The sequence below is a fragment of the Colobus angolensis genome, unplaced genomic scaffold (assembly GCF_000951035.1).
Source record: "Colobus angolensis palliatus isolate OR3802 unplaced genomic scaffold, Cang.pa_1.0 Scaffold61, whole genome shotgun sequence".
NCBI classification, from domain to species: Eukaryota; Metazoa; Chordata; class Mammalia; order Primates; family Cercopithecidae; genus Colobus; species Colobus angolensis.
Genome location: NW_012119710.1, coordinates 1,877,720 through 1,903,623, shown reverse-complemented (window position 1 = coordinate 1,903,623; position 25,904 = coordinate 1,877,720). Strand labels below are relative to the sequence as shown.

General features: G+C 48.4%; 1 protein-coding gene across 2 annotated transcripts in view; it reads right to left on the bottom strand.

Moving 5' to 3' along the window:
* Positions 1–25,904, bottom strand: part of TSPAN18 (tetraspanin 18) — a 166,376-nt gene that overhangs the window by 70,415 nt on the left and 70,057 nt on the right. For both annotated transcript variants that reach the window (XM_011963276.1, XM_011963275.1), the window contains exon 2: positions 879–1,019. The gene's annotated coding sequence lies outside the window, so the exon portion shown is untranslated. The remainder of the gene's footprint in view (positions 1–878; positions 1,020–25,904) is intronic.

Sequence of the window (25,904 nt, the reverse complement as noted above, 5' to 3'; positions counted from 1 at the left end):
CCCACCCCCAGACTGACCCAGTCTGGCCAATCAGCATAGCTTATCCTCCAGGTTTCAGTGATTGCTCAGAGGTGGTCATGTGACCCAAGACCATCCAATAAGCCTTGACTTTGGGATTTTTGTTGGAACTCCTAGGAACAAGAAGCTCTCCTTTCACTGGATTGGAAATGAGCAAGACGTCAGTCTGCAGCTGCATGTCCCTGCCCTGCTGCCACGTGGAGAGTGGCTGCCGAGGACTGAAACTCACAAGGAGGGAGGCAGAGGACACGGATGTAGTGAGACATGGTCCTAACAGCATCATCTGAGCCCTGGCTTCAGCCCTGCCTGCCTTGAAACCAATAAATAGGCCCCATATCGCCAATATATTAGAAACCAATAAAAAAGCTAATAAATGGCCTATCTTGCTTAATCCAGTTTGAGTGTTGGATCCCAAATGATGCAGCATCTGACCTCAGCGCAGCCTTTGCCCTCTCACCACCCACTGCAGCCAACCTTTACTTCTGACCCACCACTGGTTCTTGCTTACCTGGGCAACAGCTCCACCCTTCCCCAGCTGAGCTTGAGGGGCATGGGCCAGCAACCTGGTGGGCTAGCGTGTACCTCAGCCTTCTCAGCTGTCTGGCCCCTCCGAGGGTTATCTTTTTGGCTAATCTAGTGAAACCCCAGCAACCTTGGTTCAGATCTACTCACACTATCTGCACCCCTTACACTCCTGCCCATGCACCTTTGGTGTGATGGGGGAGACAGACACTAATGCATGAAAGAGAATGAATGATAGAGAATGACAGGTGCCCTGCTGATGGTCACCCTTAGCAACAACAACAGCAACAACAAAAGTAGCGAAAATCCCCTTGCTGAACAAGCCTAAACTCCGTTACCTGGAGAGCCAGCGTTGAGACGTCTGCAAAAGGATTATGCCCGCGTCTCCAGAAATCAAATTCAAGGGGTTCCAGTTGCTTTGATGGTAGTATTAGAAGCTCAGCTCATCTGAAGCTTGACGCTGTCCAGGAGATGCTCACCTGTGAGAGGGAAGCAGAGGCAGCCGTGATTACCTGCCTGAGCTGAGGTCTCTTCTTTCTGTTTGAAGGGCTCTCCTGGCCCTGCAGGAGGCGAAGTCATAAAACCAAGACTGCAGGAGCCTGCAGGTGAGCATCAGGATTGGGGACTCAACATCTAGATCTGACTGAAGTAGCCTGGAAATAATTCTAAGACACAAAGGTATGCATGTGCTCGTGTATGCGTGTGCTGAGTAAAAATACATAAGCATCATAACCCCTGCATCTAGCACAGTGCCCCTTGCAGAAGGGAGAGGAGCTTCAGCAAATGTTTCGTGATTTGCTTTGATGTAAAACATAATTTGTATGTCTGAGTGCAAGGCAACTCCATGAGTCCAAGCAGATTGGAGAGAAGTTTCTTCCTCGTATGAAAATACATTCCTGGGATGCTCCATGCAGCCAGACCAATGGCTTCTTTTTACAAATAAGGAGATTGATACCCAGAGAGGGGCACTGACTTGCTCAAAGTCACAAAGCGAGTTGATGGCAGAGCAAGGCCTAAACTCTGGGTCTCTCCTGACTCATGCTGAGGCCTCTCTCTGGGGCCATACCCTTCTCTGTAGCTGTCAGGCTGAAGCAGCCCCAGGAGCATAGCAGGAGCCTGTTGCATGCTGTGGCGGCTGACGGGGGAGGATGCTTACCACCTCTACCCAGTCTTGGGCCTCAGCAGACAAATGTTTCCTGGCTCTGCTCAAGCCCAGACAGAGAAGAGGAGGTTGCCCACAGTGGCCAAGAGCATGGGCTTTGGAGGCAGGTGAACCTTGGCCACAGGTGCAACCTCTTTCCAGAAGAGGCAAGTCAGGTGTCCTCTCAGAGCTTCAGACTCTTCATTTGTAAAATAGGAATAATAATAGCATCTTTTCCTGAGGATTGCTAGGAATTAAAATGACTTTCATAAGTCCGTGAAGCCCACAGAGGAGCATTTGGCATCTAGAAATTGCTCAATAAATGTTAAGGAGGTGACGCAGAGGACAGTGCATGTGCATGTCAGGGGAGGTGAAACATCAGACTTGGGTTGCTTTGTGTTCCTGGCAAGCCTTTAGACAAACAGCATCTCTAAATTCCTCCAGACATTCCTCCCCTCTGCACCCACCTTCTCCCCTTTCTCTGCATCTCAGAGACCTGCGTGGGCCCCCAGATCAGCAAGCCTACCCCTCTTTCTAGGCTGGGAACCTCCCATCTGCCTAAGGATCCCCTTACCCCCGTCACCAAGCACAGCCCACATTTCGCCAGCCAGTAAAATGCAAATGTCATTAGCACTGTGCAAGCTGCTGAGCACGAATGTCACACCAGACGGTGTGAACTGGGGAGCAGGGGGAGGGTGCATTCCCCAGGAGGGGTGGCATTCCCAGCATTTTCCAAAAGGGCATGATAAAGAAATAAATAAACGGCTGCAGGAAAGAGGTGACGACAGAGATTGTTTCAGTAGCAGCATACACAGCCATGCCATCCTTGCAGGCTCACCAGGGTCGCCCATGGTTCCTGCTTCAGCCTACCCTGTCCCAGTCCCTACTCTGGGCCTCTCCTCCCCAGCATCTCCCACTCCTCTCTGTACCCCACCATCACACACCTGATAAAGAGGCTCATCTGGGGACCCCCCTGGCCTCCATCTATCTCCCCCAACTTCCATGCTCCCTCAAACTGGCTGAGAGAACCAGATCACCCACCTAACTAACAGATCCATGGAGGGGGGAGTCTTCACTCTGAGAAGGAGGTGACAGCTGTAGACCCACAGGCAGGAGTCCTGGGTTCCAGTCCCAACACCACACTAACTTGCTGTGAACACTCAGGCACACCCTCACCTGCGTGAGGCCTCAGTTTCTCCATCTGTGAAAGGGGATCACGGACCTTCTGTCAGTCTGCCACCTCTCAGGCCAGCTTTGAAGTCTGTGCTTCTAATAACTCACAGGCAGAGGAGCTTCTCCTCCTCTAATTCCCCTGATAACACCCGCGGGCACGTGAAGGCTTCCTGGAGGAGGGGGCAGACATGGGTGTGTGGAGATGGCAGCAGAGTGCTGTGGGCCATGGGCCCAGGGTGAGCACAGGCATGGAGATACTCAGATGTGGGAGTGGGGGGCAGGCATTTGAGACCACAGGCTAAGGCTGCCTGTGGGAGCTGCTGAGTAGAAATGAGGATAAATGTCCCGTGGTCAGTGCTTTACATGTGTCCACCCATTTCATTCTAACAGTGCTATCATCCCCGTTTTATTGATGAGAAACTGAAGCCCGGAGAAGCTAGGTAACTTTCAGATACACAGCTGTGAAATAGACTGGATGTGAACCCCTATTTGCTTTACGAGTGGAAGCTTTTGATCACTGTGGGGTGCTGCCACCTAGACTGTTTAAAATAGAGTGTGAACTAGAGATATTCAGGAGGGCATGTGTCACCCATGTGTGCACATGACTGTCGGCAGCATGTGGGGGTGGGCATGCATCTGTGTGTATGGGGGGGGATTCAGCGTGTGAACATGTGTCATTGTAAATGCACATGTGTGTCATCCTCAAATAAAATTCCTTTCCCAAGTCCGGGCCCAGAAATGCCAGTTGGGGAGGATATGGCTGAGTGGCGGATGGGGCTGGGAATGGACAGTCACAAGGCCCTGGTCATCCCACAGCAGCTCAGGGAGCCCAGCTCTGAGGGCTGTGAGCCAGGCCTGGCCCACGTCACCTATCTTCTGATCCCAGGCCCCTTGAGGCCAGGTCCCTCTCACTGAGGCCTGGCCTGGCTTTTTCCTTGGCTCTGTCTCCTTCCCTCTCTAGCTACCTGCTCCAACCAGGGGAATACATCCCGTAGATCAAGTCTGGCATAAACACAAGGCTGCTGCCAGCAGGTAGGGAAGCCAGTGAGCATTGGCATCCACGGGGGAGGTGGGGAGAGCACAGCTGTGGCACAGCCCGACTTGCATTCCACCCCTGGCTCCACTGCTAGACACTGGCTCTGTGGTCAAGGCAGACAACCCACCTCTCTGAGCCTTGGTGAAACCTCACAGAGCAGCTGAGATGCCTATCTTAGGTCAAGTTCATGCAAACTGTAAAGTGCAGTGACCACCAACAGAGTGATAGTTCTAATCCCCGTGATCAAGATAACCCAGGAAACAGCAGAGAGTTCCCCAGGGAGCCTTGATGGAGAATTCAGCAGATTCCTTTACCTAAGTCCCTCTTTCCCCACTTCTAGGCCTCAGTTTCCTCATCTGCAAAATCCTCAGGCTCAAAAACAGAGTGGCGTTCGGCCCCTGGATGTCGCGTTTTCTTCACCATTATCCACGATGAACATCATAGCTGGGGTTAATTTGCCAGAAACCAGAAGCCCATTCACACCGCAGTAAACCAAATAAATGGTGCCCAGGACAAGGAATTTTTATGGAAGAAGAGAGGAAAACAGTTTTGTTTGAGTCACTGATCAAGAAGAAATGTGACAATTCTCGGAAGACAGAAGGAAGCGTGCAGGAAGGGAGGGAGGGAGAGAGGGAGGAAGACTGTTGCAAGTAGGTAGAACTTGGATAGATCGCCCCCGAAATTTGCATGGGGCTAGTCCTGAATTCAACAGAGAAGACAGGGAGTTCTGTTTCCTGGAGACCACGAGGAACATGAACATTCACTCATTTGGAAAGCATTAATTGAACACGTGCTATATACCTGAGATTCCAGGAGCACCAAGGATGAGAGAGGCACAGATTACACCTTCAAAGGAGCTATTCACTGTTATGGGCAACAGAAGACAATGCCTGTGGGTCTGTAGTTCCAGGTGGCTAAGGAGGGGTTCACCAAATCATTATGAATTCAGAGGAGTGAGAGGCCCCAGGGAAGGCTTCCTGGAGGAAGGAGAAGATTGGAATGTATGAAGATGTGGAAGGCACTATAGGCAGAGAGACCAGGGCAAACAAAGGCACAGGGGTACCCACATGTGGGTGGGTATTCAAGACCATGAGCCAAGCCCGCCTGTTGGGGCAGAGTGGGAAGTGAGACAGAAGTGGAAGGCAAGGGATGGATGGTTAAAGTCCTTGAATGCCAGGCCAAGGATGATGAAATTTATCCACAGGCAATGGGGAGCCACTAAAGATCACAAGGCAGAAATGTGCTTCCGGGAGGTTAAAAGCAGCAAGAAGGCTGGGCACGGTGGCTCATGCCTGTAATCCCAGTATTTTAGGAGGCTGAGGCAGGTAGATCATGAGGTCAGGAGATCAAGACCATCCTGGTTAACATGGTGAAACCCTGTCTCTACTAAAAATACAAAACATTAGCCAGGCATGGTGGTACACACCTGGTAGTCTCAGCTACTTGGGAGACTGAGGCAGAAGAATCACTTGAACCCAGGAGATGGAGGTAGCAGTGAGCTGAGATCGTGCCACTGCACTCCAGCCTGGGTAACAGAGTGAGACTCTGTCTTAAAAATAAATAAATAAATAAATAAATAAATAAATAAATAAATAAATAAATAAATAAATAAATAAATAAATAAAATAGATAAAATAGATAAATAAAAGCAGCAAGAAGCCCAGGCAAGTGGAAACAGAAAACAAGAGGATGGAAGGAGAATGGGCAGGGCCTGGTGGGGGGTGGGGTGAATGGGGATAAAGGTGATATCAGGGGAAGGTGGGTGGGTGGTGTGAGGGGATACTGAGTCTGACAGGCCGAGGGTAGGAAGACAGATGTGGGAGGGAAAATGTTGGCTGATTCAGATACTGTGAGGGTTAATTTTAGGTGTCAGCTTGACTCATACAGACATGTCGTGTTTGCATCCCAGCTCTGCCACTGTCATCAACTGTGTGGCCTTAGGCAAGTCATTTAACCTCTCTGGGACTCAGTTTCCTCCCCTATAAAGTGGGGAAAAAAAATATAAAGCCATTTCAGGAATGTGAGATTCAACCAGCTTATATATCACAACCACTTTGAATACAGTAAGTGATTGTCGAATGCTTCCTTTTTAAAATTTATTACTTTTATTAACTAGTGATGCCTTTCCCCTACTACAAATAAAGACACTGAAGCTCAAGGTCAAATAACAGGCTACAGTTGGCTGTGCTGGGCCTCAAATCACAGAAGAAGCAAGTTATGAGCAAATAAACCTGAGATGACTCAGAAAAGAGTCTTGATTTTAAAATATTGTTAAAGAAAAAGGGTATTTTATGACTTTTGCACAGTGTGCTTATTAAACCCAAGCTATAAATGTGAACTAATAAGTAAAATGAGTTAAGTTAATGAAAAAACCACCTTCAGGATGAATCCATATTATCTAATGGCAGTCCATAAACATAAACATAACATTTTAAAATACAACAATGAATTGCAATGCCCAGCAGTTCAAGGAACCTGCAATTTCTCTGTCTGAAAAATAAAAGCTATTGATTTTCGCTGGGTTCTCATTGCTCATGAGTGAGTCTTTGGGAAGTCATAAAGGAAGGAATTATTTCCAATTGTTTACTCACTAAGGATCATATGTATTGAATTTAAATTGTCTCCGATTCCTAATTAGTACAAACCAAATTAGAATCTGAGTACAGCAGCGCTGCAAAGGCCCTTGGAGGCCTCCGAGCTCAGTTTTTCTGTTTTATAGACCAGGAAGCAGAGACAGAGAATGGGAGTGACTTGCTCAAGATCACACAGCAAGGGTAGGATCCAGGTGAGAAACAGGCTCCTGCACACCGGTCAGCATCCTGCTTTGGCCCCCACAGTGTCCAGGATCAGGTTATTAAACCCAGTCCTAATGGGCGTGCTATGCTGGTACCGGGGCCTCAGCCCAAGTGGTTCCTACAATAAAAACTTTCTCCCAGCTGCTAGGGAAAAGGAATCTGCCCAAGAACGGACCCTCAAAGCCAAACACAGTCTCAGAGGGTGCAGGAAGGGACTGGTGGCCAAGTTTGCAGTGAGTTCTAAGACATGACAGCACATTGCCACGTATGGAGCACTTGAGCTCCGTGCCAACCCAGTTTGGCTTGGCAGCCCTGCCAGACAGGAGACACCTGGGCCTCAAGTTCTGTTCCGAGAGGGGCTGCAGGGTGGCACGGCCCCAGTCGTAGGTCAGTTCCTCCTAGTGTTCCAGGTGAGGCTGGGGAACAAAGTGCTCATTGTATGGTGGGTGAGGGAGAGGTCTTTAACTCAGCGAGGCTCTGTCAAACACACCCACATCACACACACACACACAAACACACACCGCCCAATGAGCAGAGACCAAGGAGCTCTGCATGTGGCACAGGCGTGTGTGTATGTGTATAAATGTTCCGCCTCAGGCTGCACACGATTATCAAGCAGATGTTTAATTACTACCTGAGTGTAATTAATCAACACGATTAATACACAACCCATACCACATAATTACTTTGCAATTACACCAAAACGAAATATTTTATTGCCGAGGGTTTGCTAATTACCCGGCCTTGCCAAAGGACAGGTATAATGGGCAGCAATTTTTCTTCCTTCCCTTCCTTCCCTTCCTCCCTCCCCTGCCCTCTCATTAATCTTCTGGGCTGATGTCCCCACCACACAGAACCAGGAGCCCCAGAGGGCTTGCGGACTCCTCCTCAAGGTGCTGCTTCTGCACTCAGGTCAGTTTCCAAGTGAAGCCCTGGTCCTCTCCTCTCAGTGCTTCTGCTTGGAAATGTATGTCCGCTCCAGAAATAAAGACAGCCTCCTGCAGGCCTGTGAATGGAGAGGTGCGTGGGGTGGGGGTTACCTGCAGAAGCTCTGCAGGCAGCTGCCTGGAGTGGAATCCTGGCTCTACCAGTTATTGGCTGGGTAATCTCTGTCAAGGTAACTGTGCCTCAGTTTCCCCATGTGTAAGATGAAGACAATGGCAGTTATCACCTGAGGGGATTCTTGTGAGTATTTAATACAGCAAAAGCCATAAAGCACAGTGCCTGACACAGAGGAAAGCCTGTATAGCAATTATTGTTATTATTGTCCCAGAAATGGCCCCTCTAGGAATGCTTCCAGTCATTCAGTCTCCCAGACTTATGGGCCTTCAAATTCCACTTTCTCTCCCCTGCCAAAACAACTCAGTCCCATCTACCTGGAAACATCTCCATAATGAGGCCCCTCCCTTCTCACCCCCTTCATGGACTCCACATCCCTAACCTGAGCTTTCCTCCCCTGTCACCCAGTCCCCAGCTATAACCTCCACAGTCTCTCTGCTGCCCCTCCATTCCATCCTCCACCAGGCGGGAAGACAGATCTTCAGGAATCAAGCTTGGACCATGTCCCTCTCCTGCTCAAAAACCTTCTATAGCTTACCATTGCCTCTTCACCAAGGTGCTTCCCCACCTGCTGTTTTAGGCCCTGGAAGACTACCAATGCCCAAGTCCCTCCTTCATTTATTAGGGTGTTAGTGTAGCACAAACACTTGATCTTTTGATGAAGCAATGAGCAATTGATCACGTGAAGGGATGTTTTGGTAGATTTTAGATGCATCTCTGCCTTCCAAGTTGGAATGGCCCAGAGCATTTTTATAAGCCTGCATATTTCCCAAGAGTCTCCTGGGAGGTGAGGTTTATCTGTCATAGTTCATTTGCAGACCATCTTGGTTCCTTTCCCCTTCCCCTCATAAACATCCTGCCTGCATTTAGGAACAATTGATCTTTTAGGGCATAGTAACCCCCATGTCTGGCTGAGCAAAGAGACTATATAAGGACCCTCAGACACAGGGCCAGTGCATGGTCCACTTGAGAGGCAAGAATCAGGGACAGGACAACAGACTCTAGCACAGGTGGCACACACTGGAGAGAGAGCCAAGGGGGGCACACACATGTGCGTGTATGCATAGTATGTAGATGTTTGCACAAAGAAGGCCTCTGCAGCCACTCCTGAGTGTGAATTAACTCTTTCAGAAGCCAGCATATCAAGTAGCACATGAGTCATTCATTCAATCACTCAATAAACGTAAGGGGCTGAGCTCTGGAGTCAGAGTGCTGGTGTTGGAGTTCTGTCTCTACTTCTGACCAGCTGTGTGACTTGGGGAAAATGCCTTAAATTATCTGGGCCTGAATTCTTATTTGCAAAATGGGGATAATCAGAGTTCCTACTGATAGGGTTGTTACTACATGTAACATTGCCATTGCCTCTTCACCAAGGCCTCTTTAATCAGGGCATGGCACCAGAAAAGGGCCGATGTTATCTACTTTGTTGTTATAAATAAGAAGAACAAATCCTGGGAACACAGGAACTTGGTGCCTAGAGCTGATCATGGCATACAGTACTCCACCAGTGGTGGGTGAAATCCCTGCAGAGACATCACAATAGAAGGCAGTAAGTGATAGTCATTCATTCTCTCAGCAAACACTCATTAACTTACTTAAGTATGTATAACTTACTATGTTAGACACTGGGGGAGGGCACAGAAATTCTGGCACTGTCTCTTCAGTGAAGCTGAGTTAGCGATATGTTCCCAAATAGCTGAAGAAGACAGAGGCTGGGGAATGTTCCGAACCGCTGACTCTTGTATTCCCAGGGCCTGGAATGGCATGTCATACCTGGGCACTGAATGAATGGGTAACAGCGCTGTTGAAGATGGAGAAAGTAGCACCTGGATGGGTGGTTTAGCTGCCATGGGTGTTGGAGATGATGAAGAAAGGCGCTCTAAGCAGAAGACACAGCCAAGGCAATGGCGCAGGGGCCTCCATTTGCATGGCAGGTGTAGAAAGCAGCAGGCGGGCTGTGCTTTGGCAGAGGTATGAGAGGAGAGAGGAGAGGGAGGTAGACAGGGACCCAGCAGTGCCTGGAGTAACAGGGACCCAGAGGAACTTCACGACAGGGGCAAACGAGACCACTCTAGGTCCTGGGTTTTGTTTTCCCCCTTGTCTGATGTTCCAACTTTGATCTTTGGAACTCTGAAGCCCACTCTCCGGAAGCTGATGGAGACATTTCCAGGGAGCATTGATCTATTTCTCTCTACTGGGATTTGTATAAAACCCCCTGTTCAGCCAGAGGCCAGACCACAGAGAAAGTGCACAGGTCTTAGAGGGCAACCTTTAGGTGGTTAGGGGATGCAGGGCTAGCCCTGCTAGGAAGTGGGAAGTGTGACATCCAGGGAGCTGTAGGAAGGGGCAGGTGACACCGGGAGCAGCTTCCACTCAGAGCCAGCCAGTCCCCAGAGATTCCCCACTGGCCCGCTGCTCAGGCTGTGTGTGGCGAACGTGACCAAGGAGAGGAGCTTCCCTCTTCTCTCCACGCACTCACTCACATCCCCACACACACGTGCAGCATGGCCAAGTCTGGGGTTGGATTAAAGCAGAAAGGTCAACAGGTTGGTAACACTGACCAAGAGGGAGAAAACCCTTGTTCTAGCCACAGCCCTGGGATGGCACTGCTGTGTGTCCTGGAGCAGATCAAGTGCCCTCTCTGGGCTTCTACTTTCTCCTCTCTGTAAGGAGACAGAGGTATTCCACCATTTTCAACCCTGGAGTGGAAGGCAGAGGGCTAAGTGCCCACAGACGGGTAAAGGTGAGGTGAGGGGGAATCTGGGGAGCCTGAGCCAGGGGAGTGAAATGACCTGTTCCTGGTATAAGGCCAGCTGGCACAGACTGGGACAAGCATCAGGGTCTCCTGCACCCCACTTCCTGGGTGAGTGAGGCTGAATTTGAACCCTGGCCTCATCACTTACTATGTGACCTTAGATACCTTATGTGAATCTGAATGTCTGCCTTCTCATCTGTAAGATGGGGACATGTCTCATGGGCAGAGTTAAATGAGAAGACACAAAGAGAAGACCCATCTATTATCTGCTATTATCTGGGGCAGAGTAAAGCTCAGTAAGTGGAAACTATTATTAGTATTGCAATGATCATTCCATCCACATTGAAGGGTTTTTCTGGAAAAACCCAAGCTGGGCAGCTCATACACCCCTCTGTGCCATCCTCTGGCCAGCAGAGACCTTGGGAAGTGCCTGGCCTTCACCCTTGTCCTCACTGGGATCGTGTGAGTCCCTCCCAAACCTTGGCAGCACCACCCTAAAGGAGAACTTTCCTGACCACACCTCAACCACACAAGGACACGGAGTTGTCATCAGTTCTCTTGGCAAATGGTGGCAGGAGGGGTTCTAACCCCACCTGAAATGTGTCCTTTTTACTAAGCAGAATGTATCTACATATCACTCGATATGTAGGAATAACGATAGGAATAAATCATTCATGTTGGGGACAAACACCCACGGGGAAATTCCAGGCCTTGGAGGGCCCTGCGGAGCAGGAGCAGCTTCAGCTGTGTTTCTCATTTCTGGAGGAAGGGAGCTGAGAACAATGGCCTTCTTCTCTGTTGGTCCTGGGGACAGGGGTTATTAGGGGTCATGTAGTCCATCTCTCACCCTTGAGGGAAGGCAGTCACTTGGGCCAGGCCAGACCAGACAGACCCCATCCTGGGATGGTCTCCCTATTTATGGGGAAAGCAACAAGTCGGATGCCCCCCACCCAACTGATGCTCATGGCCAACTGTGTGCTTGGCCAATGAGCTGTGACATCTGATACGTCCTCAAGCAAACCTGGTGGGCCCTAGGTGGGAGGGATCATTGAACTGAGACCCAGGAAGGTCACTGATTCCTGTGAAGTGGCAGAAGGGGCATCATACCAAAGTCTGCCAGGTGCCACGGCGAGTGCTTTCTTCATCATCCTAGACTGAGGGCTTTCAGGGTGTGCAGGTGCTTTGGGTGCTGGACCCTGGTCCCCTTTCCTGGACGGGACACCCATCCCAACTGCAGCAGTGCCACGGTTGCAACCTTCTCCAGGGGAACTGCTGTTGGCTATGAAGCCACCTTGCCCAGAGATCTCTGGAAGGCCACACCCCCATCTGCACCCCCAGGCCTAGCCCATAGCCACTGGCAGGCTGACATGGGGCTGTAACAGTCCAGCCCCCTTGCCTCTGTTGGGGGCAATGTCTGAGAAGCCATTCATGTCCCTGAGACCAGGCTGAGTCTAGCCTGCTCTTAAACCTCACCCTTGCTGAGCTACTTCTTCTGCATTCTCCTGCTTCCCTTTCTGGTTTGCAGAGCTCTCCTGAGAATCCTCCTTCGCTAGTTCACCTAGATAACCATCCTCACTCAGGTCCTGCTTTTAGGGACCCCCACCTAAAACACAGGGAGCTCACAAAGAAAACAGATGCAGTCCTCCTGGCACGGGACTCAATGCCCAACAGGAGTCAAACCTGAGACAGGAATCAACAAAGATCACTTTGACTGTCACTGCTGCCCCCCTGCCCACCACCATCACCATGGCCTCTATCCTAAGAGCTTACCACAGGCAGGTGCTGTACAATGCACTTTCCCTCCTCATCTCAAAACCAACAATCCAGCTAAGAGATGTGTTCTCCCATTTTAAAGATGAAAAAACGGAGGCTCAGAGAGAGAATTTGCCCAAGGTCACTTGCAACGCCTACATGGCTGCACTTGGACTTGAATTCAGTTCTGCCTGACTGCTGGGCCCCAGCACCTGCCTCCTGATCACCAAAGGGACCTGAGTACAGCTGAAGAGACAGGGCCAGCGGAGTTGGGGGAGCCCCTTGGTTACAGTCCTCCCCTGGGCAAACTCACTGCTGTCTTCCTTTGTCACCTTGTGCCACTCATGGGCCATGTGGTGTCAGAGAACCACAGATACCAGGAGGCAGCTCCAAAGAAAGAGAGGGAATAGGGGGTACCCCAGTGATTACTTCCCTGGGTTCCACTGGCCTCTTCCCACATCATGAGTCTGGGGCTCCCTCTTTCTCTCAAATGAGTCCTGTTGACACTGACTCCCTTCCCCCACCCCTTCCTCACTCCCAGTTCCTGTTATGTCACAGACTTTGCAGCTCAGCCAGGCGAGTAACAGGCAGAGAATGGGAATTTTACCTGTTAATTTGGTTTCTGAGCCCCTGCTGCTTGCCAAGCCTGAACAGCTCTGAAGAGAAGGAAAGAAGTGGAGAGAGAACAAACAGCAAATGGGGCATCAGTGGTCCCTAGGGGCGCACTCCTGGGGGGAAGGCAGCTCAGTGAGGCCGGCAGAGCCAGCCTCCTTGGCTCCACGAGCAGGAAGGGGCCTGGTTTCCAGGGTACCAACCATCTGCTCACTTTGCCCCATCTTTGGTGGGGAAAGAACTGAAAGCCTCGAGGAGCCAAATGGATCAGGGCAGGGGCAAGCTCAGCTAGGCACGGGAGACCCCTGCCCATCATCCTCCTTTCCCACAACCTGTCAGCCTTCCCTGACACAGCCTATTCAAAAGGTACTTTGAGGCCGGGTGCAGTGGCTCATCCCTGTAATGCCAGCACTTTGGGAAGCCGAGATGGGCAGATCACCTGAGGTCAAGAGTTCAAGACCAGCCTGGCAAACATGGTAAAACCCCTGTCTCTACTAAAAATACAAAAAAATTAGCCAGGTACAGTGGCATGTACCTGTAGCCCCAGCTACTTGGGAGGCTGAGGCAGGAGAATCACTTGAACCCAGGAGGCGGAGGTTGCAGTGAGTGGAGATCACGCCATTGCACTCCAGCCTGGGCGACAGAGCAAGACTCCATCTGGGGGGAAAAGAAAAGCAACAAAAGATACTTTGAGCCCTCACTATCCTGGGCACTTCATTTAATCCTCAAATCCCTTCCCATCCTCCCTTCCTTATGAGACAGCTGTTGTTATTATCTCCATTCTGCAGGTGTAGAAATTGAAGTTCAAAGTGATACTCTATTCTTAAAAAGTTCAACCTAGAGGTACCACTCCCAGGTCTATACTCAAGAGGACTGAACACAGGGACTCAAACAAAGATTGGTACATAAATGTTTATAGCAGCATCATTTATAGTATCCAAAAGGTGGGGACAACTCAAATGCCCATCAACAGATGAATGGATAAGCAGATGAATATAGTACATCCATGCAATGGAATAGTATTCAGCCATCAAAAGTAATGAAGTTCTGGTAAGTGCTACAATATGGATGAACCTCCCAAACGTTATGCAAAGTGAATCGCACACTTTAAGATGACTAATTTTATGTTATGTAAATTTTGCCTCAATTTTCTTTCTTTTTTTTTTTTTTTTTTTTGACAGAATCTCATTCAGTCACCCAGGCTGGAGCGCAGCAGAGCGATTTTGGCTCACTGCAAGCTCCACCTCCCGGGTTCACACCATTCTCCTGCCTCAGCCTCCCAAGTAGCTGGGACTACAGGCACCTGCCACCACGACTGGCTAATTTTTTGTATTTTTAGTAGAGACAGGGTTTCACCATGTTAGCCAGGATGGTCCCGATCTCCTGACCTCGTGATCCGCCTGCCTTGGCCTCCGAAAGTGCTGGAATTACAGGAGTGAGCCACCACGCCCGGCCCCCAATTTTATTAAAGAAGAGGTGATGTAACTCACAGGAGGTCAAAAAGCTCCTAAGTGAGGGATCCTGACTCACACTTGTGGCTTTCTGAGCCCAGGGCCTGTACCCTTGGCCACCATCCTGTCTCCTGCTCTGTGCTTGTCCACCTCCAGGCCTTTGCCTCTGCTTGCTGCCCCCGCCAGGAAAGCCCTTCTTCCCCACTTCTGTTGTCAGAATCCTTCTCATCCCTCTAGAGCCTTGGTTAAAAGCCACCCCATCCCTGAAGCCTTCCTGGATTTTCTGGAAGTTCTCTGCCTTGGAGCTGCACAGTCCTGGGTCTCTCCCTCTCCCAAGGCAAGTGGCTCCTCCTCTGCTTCCTGCTGAAGTTAGTGCTCCGCAAAGTTCCCACCAGCCTGAGGGAATACTGCAGGCACAGGGCCCTTCCGAGAGTTAAATATTACGAAAGCCCCCGAAGTTCTCCACTCTGTGCATGGCATACAGTAGGTACTCAACAGATGATGGTTTTTAACAGGCTGGGTTCATTCCTGAAGAGCAAGGACCTGCCACTCCCAGGCACAAGTCCTGTGCTCAGCAGGATTCCTCAAATGGCTGCAGAGTAGAAAGTGGAGAAAAACTTCTCTGACAAATGGGCACCTTCCTACCTGGAGAGAGCCTGTATTTCCCCTGGGCAGGAAACCTATCTTAGTTTATGTTATAATAAGTGCAACTCCACTTCCTCTCAGCTAGGGTTGGCCCCAGCATGGGTGCACACACAGACATATATAGACACACAAAGACACACACACACACACACACACACACACAGCCCCTTGGAAGAGCCCAGCCCAGAGCAGACCATTTCTGTTAAATGTTCGGGGCTCCTTAGACTTGATGTTTGTCGAGTGTTTTGATCCCTGAGGTGTCCCCACAACCAGCTTTCACAGTTCAGGGGAAGTCAGAAGCTCTGGCCTCAGGGGAGGCAGGCCCCTGCCAAGCACTCTCCCTCATCACTGCACAGGCCTGCCCAACACCCCGCAAGAAGGGACAGCCACATTCATTAAACAGATACTCATCAAACATCAGAGATGCATATTGAAGTGGTGGGAATGGAGTGTGAGCAGGAAGATCTCTTAGCTACAAGCTGGAATGCTGGAGTCACACAGAGCTGGTCTGGTTCGGATTCTGCCACTTCCTGGCTCTGTGAAATGCTGGACAAGTCATTTTATCCCTCTGAGCCTCAATGTCCTCATCTAGAAGATGGGAATAAAGAGACCCACCGCTCACAGGGCTGTTGCATAGAGGAAAAGAGATGCCACCTGCAAAGTGCTCGGCACAGTGCCTGGCACACAGTAAAGAAAGGTTCCATCAGTGTGGTCATTGTTGTCATTTTTATTCTCCCCATCTTACAGATGCAATAACAGAGACCCAGGAAGGGAAACAGGAGTCTGGGAGAGTCATAGAGTCCCCAAGCTGATGCTTTGCTCCCCACTGGAAGCCCATTTTTCCCTGCTGCCTTGGGAAATGCCGCAGGTCTGGCATTGGTGATGGCTCACCCTGCCAGGTGGAAATAGCACAGGTGGCACCTACCCACCCACTTCTGTCAACTGTATGCCCTGGAGAGTGTCAAGCAGACAGCACAGAGGGCAGACAGACCACAGGTCTGGGATCTGGGATCGGACAAGAGGCTCATCCATTTCTTGGCCAGGTAGCCTTGGATAAGTCCCAGCTTCATGCTTCTGTCCATGCAGTTCTCTTGGTCTGGAATGTCCTTCCTCTCTTTGCCCACCTGATGAACTCCTATTCATCCTTCAAGACCCAGTTCACATGTTGCCTCCTATGTGAAGCCTCCCATCTATCCCACAGCAAAGTGGCCACTATTGTGCTGTGCTCCCATTGCGTTTTCTTCATCTCTATAAGCTCCGTGAGGGCAGAGGGTGTTTCTGGTGTATTCTCTGCAGGACCCTCAACAACAAGCCTGGTATATACACACCATGTCAAAACTCAGTGAGATACTCACATGCCAGGTACTGTGCTAAGCACTTTGCATGCAGTATCATTCTTTCATCCATGCAACAGCTCTATGAGTTGTAGGTCTCATTAAATCCATCTTACAGATGGGGACACTGAGGCTCAGAGGGGTAAATCATGAATAAGCCTCTATGATTTCACCCCATATTGGATGTTGACTTGTCTGTCTTACTCATTCGACTTTGAAAGGCCAAACGGACTAAATTCCACTGTGTCCCCCTGCTCTGGGTGAGTCTTCAGTAAAAGTCTATGGGATGTTGACTTGTCTGTCTTACTCATTCGACTTTGAATGGCCAAACGGACTAAATTCCACTGTGTCCCCCTGCTCTGGGTGAGTCTTCAGTAAAAGTCTATGGGACATTACCTCTCCAATAACTGTTGCCTGCCTACCTATCTGGCTTAAACTAACGGTGGAAGAAGACAGCCATCAGAGAAGCACTTCATAAACTAAAAGAATTACATACATCTAAAGTATTGGCATTAAGGATAATTCCTAACACCACATTCTAATCCTTTCAATACATCTTTGGAGCCTCTTTTGAATCTGCCTGGTGATGATGATTCCTGCCTCACTGAGTGGTGAGCACCAGGTAAGGTTAGGTAGGTGGACCAGGCCTGGCACAAATGAAGTTCTCAATAAATACTCATTTTCTTTCTTGTCAAATGATTCTTGGGCACCATAAGAAAGTAAGAAGGCAAAACATAGACTGGGAAAACTATTTGCAACACTTACCTACAACAAAAGACTTATGTCCAGAATATATAAAGAACTCCTACAAATCAATAAGAGAAAAAGAGAAAACAACCCAGTTTAAAATTGTGCCAAAGACTTAGGCACTTTCTAAAAGAAGCAATCCAAATAGCTGATAAGCATATGGAAAGGTGCTCAGCATCTTACTACCAGGGAAATGCAACTTAAAAGGCACAATGAGATATCACTACAGATATCTCATTAACCCCACCACTTGGTTAAATATCTTAATCTGGTATCTCTTAACCCCAACAGTTGGTTAAAACTGGACAGATGATGCCAAGTGTGAGTGAGGAAGTAGGGCAACTAGAACTGTTCCACACTGCTAGCAGGACTGTCCTATGACATGCCCACTCTATTTGACAGCATCTGTTAAAGCTAAACACAAGACACAGCATTTCAACTCCCAGTTGCACACCCAAGAGAAATGCCTGCCTAGACCCACTAAAATACATGGACGAGAGTATTAGTTGCATCTTTAATCATAAGCACCAAAAAAAAAAGCAAACAATCCAATGTCCATCCACAGAAAATTTGATAAATTGTCATATATTCCTACAATGGAATATCACACAGCAATAAAGAACAAACTACTGCTATATGCGATATTGGATATATATGGATAGATCATAAAATCATGTTGAGCTAAAGAAGGCAGAGTCAGAGGAATGCACACTGTATGATTCCATTTATATAAAGTTCAAGAACAGGCACAATTGCTTGAAGGTGATAGAAGCCAGAATGGTAGTCACCTGGTTGGGGGAAGGGTTGGGGGAAGAGGGAGGGAAAAGGGAAGTACTAACTCGGATGGGGCATAGGAGAGCCTTCTGGGCTGGAGGATGGGAACATTCTATACTTTAATCTGGATGATGGTGACTTGGTGCATAAAAATTCTTGAGCTGCACACTGAAGATTTATACATTTTACTGTTTACATGTGATTCCTAAATGGAATTTTAGGATGATGGATTGAATCATGCCATTGCTAAGGCCTACCATCTCTATCATTTTATAATTCTTAGAACCTGGAGAATGATTCGCAGGTTCTAATGATAGAATTCAAGGACTTCTTGCTCAGTTTCTTCTTTCTCTTCCCTTTCACTGCCCCTGGCTTACCTAGGAGGCCCTCTCTCATTCATTATCCCTCCCTGACTTCATGGAAGTCAATCAGCCATTCTTGGCCTCATCATCACATCTGCACAAAGTGGGTCATGCTGCCTGGACTCTGCTTCAAAAGAGAAAGACACGGTCATGCATAGAAAATGCTCTGTGCATCACAGAGCAAAAATGTTAAACGCATTCTCAGAATTGCTAGCAGATGTATCTTTACATGGGGTCAAACACGTTCAGGCAGAATTGCAGTTACTACAGCGAGGGTGTGGTTTAAAAATCCAACTTGGTTCATGTGTGTTTCTTTGGCATGAAGGGACCTAATAGTGGCCATGAAGCAAGTCATGGGCAAGGGGCAGCCATGGTTGGACCTGAGGAGGCCTGGTTGCTGGCATGGTTCCTCATCCTTGAAGGAGACTGAGGCTGTACCCACCTTGGGGCTTCTGCCAGCCTCTCAAAGGAAGGACCACTAGAGCTGGAGTCTGAGGATCTGGGTTCAAGGGCTGCTTTGGCCCTGATGTGCTATGTGACACTGACAACCTGTTTTCCACCTCTGGGGCTCAGTTTCCCCACTGCACAATGAAAAGGTGGGCTAGATCAGATTTAGCGATCCTTCTAACCATAACTGTTCATGAGCTTACAAACGGCTCACCTCTTAAAATTTAAATCATAGCGTGTCCCTTCCTGTTTAAAGCCTTATCTATGACTTCATATTAGACTTAGAAGAAAAGACTAAACTTATCATTTGGACCTGATGGTGGGATCCCTGCCAACCTCTGCTGGAACCACTGCCTCATCTCTCACTGGGCCCCAGCTGTATTGCTCTTCTCTCTACCCGTGAACAGCCCAAACCTATTCCTGTCCCAGGGCCTTTTGCACATACTTCCCTGTCAGTTGGAACCCTCCTCTTCCTAGCTCTGCACGGTCTGCTTCACCTGCTTTAGGGCACTAGCCCAAGGGTCCCCTCCATAAAGGCCTTTCCTGACCACTGTAAGTAAGGCAGCCTGTCTTTCTTATGTTTAAAAAATATTTTCCCACCCTCATACTACTTATTACAACATGCAGTTTTTTGTTTTGTTTTGGTTTGGTTTTTTCAGATGGAATTTTGTGCTCTTGCTGGAGTGCAGTGGTGCAATCTCAGCTCACCGCAGTCTGCCTCCTGGGTTCAAGTGATTTTCCTGCCTCAGCCTCCCGAGTAGCTTGGATTACAGGCACCCATCAGCATGCCCGGCTAATTTTGTATTTTTAATAGAGACAGAGGCTTCACCATGTTGGCCAGGCTGGTCTTGAACTCCTGACCTCAAGTGATCCGCCTGCCTCCACTTCCCAAAGTGCTGGGATTAAAGGCATCAGCCACCCCGACTGGCCACATGCAGTCATTTGATGAATTCCTGGCTACCTTGTTTTCTGCCCACCTTCTGTGCTGGAGTATTACGCTCCATGTAGGCAGCCACTGTGTCTGTCACCACCAAACCCTCCAGCACACAAGCAGTAGACACTCAATAAATCTTTGCATATCTTTAATCCTGCCAGGCAATACTCCAGGGCTCCTGCTGCCCTGGGGGGCTGATGCAAGAGTTCCCCAAAGGGAAGAAAATGCTCAGGTATTGAGGTCCCAGCAGGTACTATGATGATACCAGGCTCTCTGCATCCGTGTGTCATTTAATTCTCACTACATCCTTGGAGACAAGGAGGTAACTGAGGCAAAGAATAGTACAGCTGTACCCATGGTCATATAGCAGTAACCAGGAGCCCTGAGCTTGGAGGATGGCGGCCCCGTGCCACCTGCTGGCTACGGAAAACAGGGAAGTGATTCAATCTCTCTAGATGGTGTTCTCTGTCTGCAAAGTGAGGCTAAGATTTCCTGCCTGAAATGCAAGCTGTGTCATGATCAAGCAGGATAATGAACATGGTGTGTTTTGCACAACATCAAGCAGCACACCGCTGCATTTCTGTTGAAACAGAAACAGAGTCTGGGGCCTGCTTTGCCCATGGGAATCTGTGCCCCATCTCTCCGGGAGGCAGCCTGGGCCTGGAATCCTGCTCCATCCCAGCTCTGAACTGGGCACCCTCAGGCACTGATGCTACTTCACTGCTTTGAACTTCAGTTTTCTTATTTCCAAAATGAGAAGAATAATTCCCTCACCTCAGGGCTACTAGGAGTATTAAGCAAGATCACCCGCCAAAAGAGCTTCATTCTTTACAAAGGGCTCTGCCAATGTTGCTTCCTCTTTTGATGTCTTTTGACATCTAGTTATTATATCAACTTTCCCCAATGAGGGAGAGAGGCCAGCGGAAATGGGCAAAGACCCTCAAGGCTGCCTCCCCCACTCTCTGGTTGGTGACAACAGGCCAGGCACTGTGCCATGCCCTCGCCAAACAGTCTCCTTAAGTGCTCAGGAGTTAGTCATGCATGATCAGCCCCATTTCACAGATTCACAAATTGAGCCCTCAAACAACGTTGCTCAAGGTTCCCTGGCCTCAGGAGTTTTCTCTCCATGGAGGACTTGGCCAAGGCAGCCCACTGGTTTTGCACAGAACAAAGCCCAGGTTGACCTAGCATGAGGCTCTCTCCTGACATAGCCATGAATTCTGGGGAGGTACTTGGCCATGGGCCCCATCACAGTCCTGTGAGGGGCCGAGGACAGCCACCCACCCAGGGTGTGGCATTTAGGAGTGTGACTGCAGAACAAGCCATGTGCTTGGGAGGACTGGGCCCCCAGAGAGCTATCCTGGGGAGCACCATAGAATCAACAAGTCACACTCACCTCTGCCTCCCTAGGCCTACAGCCACTGGCCTTCCCTGTCCTCTGGTTGCCCCCTGGTCCCTAAATGGCCCCTGAGCTTCTGCCCCACACTTACCTCCCTCCCCCCTTGCATGCTCAGTTCAGTGATGGTGCCTGTCTTAACTCCAGGAAGCAATTAGACAAGATTAGTGGGGCAGAGAGAAGGCAGGTGGTGGTGGTGATGGAGGAGTTGGTAGAGGAATCCCTGGGGCAGACAGGAGGAGGGCAGGAGAGACAGAGGCGGGCTAGATAAGAGGGAAAGAATGGCAGAGGGGTTTGCATCCCGAGAAGCTGTTGCAGGAGGGACAGAGGAAGACACGAGAAGCTGTTGCAGGAGAGACAGAGGAAGACACGAGGATATACTTTCTTTCCTTGTGGGAGAGAAAGTGATGAATGCAGAGATCCAAGGAAAAGGGAAAAGAGCCCGAGGGAGAAGCTCATTAGGGAAAAACAGACAGACACAGACTCATTTATTTGGCCTAATCCCAGAGAGTGTCTGAGAAATGGTTTCTCTTTTTGCAGGAGGCAAGGGAGACAGCCTGAGCAGACAGAGGACAGACTGAGGAGCCAGGGGGCCCAGAGTCCAAGCCCCAGACCCTTTCCACTGCATCAAGGTGAAATGAACAGAAACGCATTTGCATGTCCACCAAAACGTTCAGAGAGATGTACAGTCTGAAAAGTGTAGGGTAAGCAATCAGGCTGGAAACTCAGGCAGGAGCTGATGCTCTAGGCTTGAGACAGAATTCCTTCTTTTCTGGGAAACCCCCATTTTTGCTCTTCCTGCCTTCCAACGGATCGGATAAGGCCCTCCTACATACCTAAAGTCAACTGACTGTAGATAGATGTTAGCCACATTGACAAAAGACCTCTCTAGCAATACCTAGATGAGGATTTGATTAAATAGCTGGGTACTCTAGGTAGTCAAGTTGACACATAAAATTAAACGATTACACCACCTAAAAGGGTCTCCTTTGGCTGCTGTAATGAATGACCACAAAGTTAGTGGCTAAAAACAACACAAATGTATTATCTTCTTAATTATTCTAGAAGTCCTTTTAAATGGGTCTCACTGTGGTACAGTCACAGTGTCTGCAGAGTCACATTCCTTCTGGAGGCTCCAGGGGAGAAGAACCCTTTTCCTTGCCTTTTCTAGATTCTAGAGGTTGCTGTCTGTCTTCCTTGACTCATGGGCCTTTCCTTCTTCAGAGCCAGCAGCGGCCAGTCCAGTCTTTCGCAGGTGGCGTCACTCCCACACTCCTCTTCTGAAGTCAAACTTCCCTTTGACACTTTTAAGGACCCATGTGATTCGACTGGCTGCACCTTGACATTCCAGGACAATCTCCCCACCTCAAAAACATTAACTCAATCACATCTACCAAGTCCCTTTAGCCATGTGATATGGTTTGGCTGTGTCCCCACCCAAGTGTCATCTTGAATTGTTGCTCCCATAATTCCCATGTGTCTCGGGAGGGACCCGGTGGGAGATAATTGAAACATAGGGGCGGGTCTTTCCCATGTTGTTCTCGTTACAGTGGCTAAGTCTCATGAGATCTCATTTATAAAGGAGAGTTCCTTTACACAAGCTGTCTTGCCTGCTGCCATGTAAGACATGCCTTCCTTTCCCTTTGCCTTCTACCATGATTGGGAGGCCTGCCCAGCCATGTGAAACTGTGAGTCAATTAAACCTCTGTCCTCTATAAATTACCCAGTCTCTGGTATGTCTTTATTAGCAGCATGAGAACAGACTAATACACCACGTAAGAAAATGTATTTACAAGTTCCAGCGATTAGGACATGAACATCTTTGTAAGGGGTGTGGGGACATTATTCTTGTACCCCACCACCCAAATCTCATCAATATTTGGGTGGACACAAGTATATCTCGGAGATATTCAGGTTCAGTTCTAGCTCATCGCAATAAATCAAACATCACAATAAAGTGAGTCACACAAATTTTGTGGTTTCCCACTGAAAGTAAAAGTTATGAGTATGTGTACACCATACTGTAGTCTATTAAGTGTGCAATAGCATTGTTTAAAACAAAATTTTACATTTTTTTAACATTGTTAAAAAAAAAAGGTTACATACCTTAACTTAAAAGTACTTCATTGCTAGAAAATGCTACCTGTTATCTGGGTCTTCTGCGAGTAATAGTCTTTTTGCTGGCGGAGGGTCTTGCCTCCATGTCGATGGCTGCTGACTGATCAGGGTGGTGGTTGCTGAAGGTCATAATGGCTGTGGCAATTTCTGAAAATAAGAGGGTGAAGTTTGCCACACCAATCAGCTCTGGCTTTCACAAAAGATTTCTCTGTAGCACGTCATGCTGTTTGATAGGATTTCACCCACAGTAAAACTCCTTTCAAAACTGGAGTCCATCCTTTCAAACTCTGCCACTGCTTTAGCAACTAAGTTCATGTAATATTCTAAATCCTCTGTTGTTATTTTAACAATGTTTAAAGCAACTTGACCAGGAGTCGTTTCCATCTCTTTCCTTATCCATAAGAAGTTACTCCTCATCCACTAAGGCTTTATCATGAGATTGCAGCAATTCAGCCACAGCTTCGGGCTCCACTTCTAATTCTAGGTCCCTTGCCATTTCTACCGCATCTGCAGTTACTTCCTCCACTGAAGTCTTGAACTCCCCAAAGTCATTCATAAGGGTTGGGAGTCAACTTCTTCCAACTCCTGTTCATGTTGCTATTTTGACTTCCTCTCATGAATCACAAATGTTTTTGATGGCATCTGGAATGGTGAATCCTTTCCAGTAACTTTTCAACTTACTTTTCCCAGATCCATCAGAGGAATCACTATCTATGGCTGCTACAGCCTTACGAAATCAATTTCTTAAATAAGAAGACATGAAAGTTTAAATGACTTCTTGATCCATGGGCTGCAGAATAGATGTATCTCAGCAGGCCTGAAAATAGCATGAATCTCCCTGTACATCTCCATCAGAGCTCTTGGATGACCACGTGCACTGTCAATGAGCAGTCATATTTTGAAAAGGAATCTTTTTTTCTGAGCAGTGGGTCTCAATAATGGGCTTAAAATATTCCGTGAATCATGCTGTAAACAGATGTGCCATCATCCAGGCTTTGTTCTTCCATTTACAGTGCACAGAGTGGATTTAGTGTCATTCCTAAGGGCCTTAGAATTTTCAAAATGGTAAATGATCACTGGCATCAACTTAATGTTACCAACTGCATTAGCCCCTAACAAGAGAGTCAGACTGTCCTTTGAAGCCTTGAAGCCAGACATTGATTTCTCTCTAGCTATGAAAGTCCTAGATGGTATCTTCTTCCAGTAGAAGGCTGTTTCATCTACATTGAAAATCTGTTGTTTTGTGTAGCCACCTTCATCAATGATCTTAGCTAGATCTTCCAGATAACTTGCTGCAGCTTCTCCATCAGCACTTGCTGCCTCACCTTGTGTTTTTATGTTATGGAAACAGCATCTTTCCTTAAACCTCATGAACCAACCTTGGCTAGCTCCCAATTTTCTTCTGCAGCTTCCTCACCTCTCTCAGCCTTCACAGAATTGAAGAGAGTTAGGACCTTGCTCTGGATTAGGCTTTCGCTTAAGAGAATGTTGTGGCTGGTTTAATCTTCTATCCAGACCACTACAACTTTCTCCATATCAGCATTTGTGTGTTCACTGGAGTAGCACTTTTAATTTCCTTCAAGAACTTGGTATTCACAACTTAGCTAACTAGTGCAAGCAGCCTAGCTTTCGGCCTGTCTCAGTTTTCAGCATGCCTTCCTTACTAAGTTTAATCATTTCTAGCTTTTGATTTAAAATGAGAGATGTGCAACTCCTCCTTTCACTTGAGCACTTAGAGGCCCTTGTAGGGTTACTCATTGGCCTCATTTCAATATTGTTGTGTATTTGGAAATAGGAAGGCCCAAAGAGAGGGAGAGAGACAAGGGAATGGCCGGTGGGTGGAGCAGTCAGAACACATACAGCATTTATTAATTAAATCCACCGTCATATAGGGGTGCAGCCTGTGATGCCCCCAAACAATTACAACAGTAACATCAAAGATCGGTGATCACAGATCACAACAACAGACATATTGATAATGAAAAGTTTGAACATTACCAAAATGCAACACAGAGATAGGAAGTGAGCACACGCTGTTGGGAAAATGGTGCTGATAGATTTGCTCTATGCGCAGCTGCCACAAAGCTTCCATTTGCAAAAATAAATAAAAACAAAACAAAACAAAAAAACACAATAAACGGAAGTGCAATAAAACCAGGTATGCCTGTAACATTTTGTTACCACTGCCCATCCCCGCCCCCCCAACAGTAAAATACAACGTGTTTGTGAGACGAGACAAGTTGGGGAGGGGCTTGATCCAAGTTGGGTTGCAGATCGCTTTCTCAGCAAAATCAGGCCTGGTCCAGTAATGCCTCACCCAAGCCTTCCTCCTCCCCTGGGAGCAGTCCAAACCCCCAGGAAAGGCACGAAAAGGACTTTCAGGAAATATGAAGAAGATCTCAGCTTGAAATTCCAAAGAACTATGACATTAGGAGATCTAAGCCTGTCTGAGAAGGGACTTACCAACTCCACCCCATACATGGATATGCTTTGCCTCTGCAGGTTCACGTCCTAACCTTTCTGTGATTCTCATCTGCATGAATTGTCCAGTGACTGACCCAGGACGGTGTACTGAACGCTCGCTGTATGCCGGGCTGGGGGCTGCCCATACTGCAGCAGCACTGTCAGGGACCCTCCCTGCGGCCCCCTCTTCTGTGTGTTTCTTCTTTAGAGGCCTGCCTAAGTCATTCTCATCGGTGGATGACCTTTGAGCTACCGGAGTCCCCTGTTCCTGCATGCAGGCAACCAGAGGTGCCTGGAAGATTCCATCCCTCCCTCACCCTCAGGGTGGCCCTTAGCCAGTGTCTGAGGGTGTGGAGGATGAAAGCTCGGT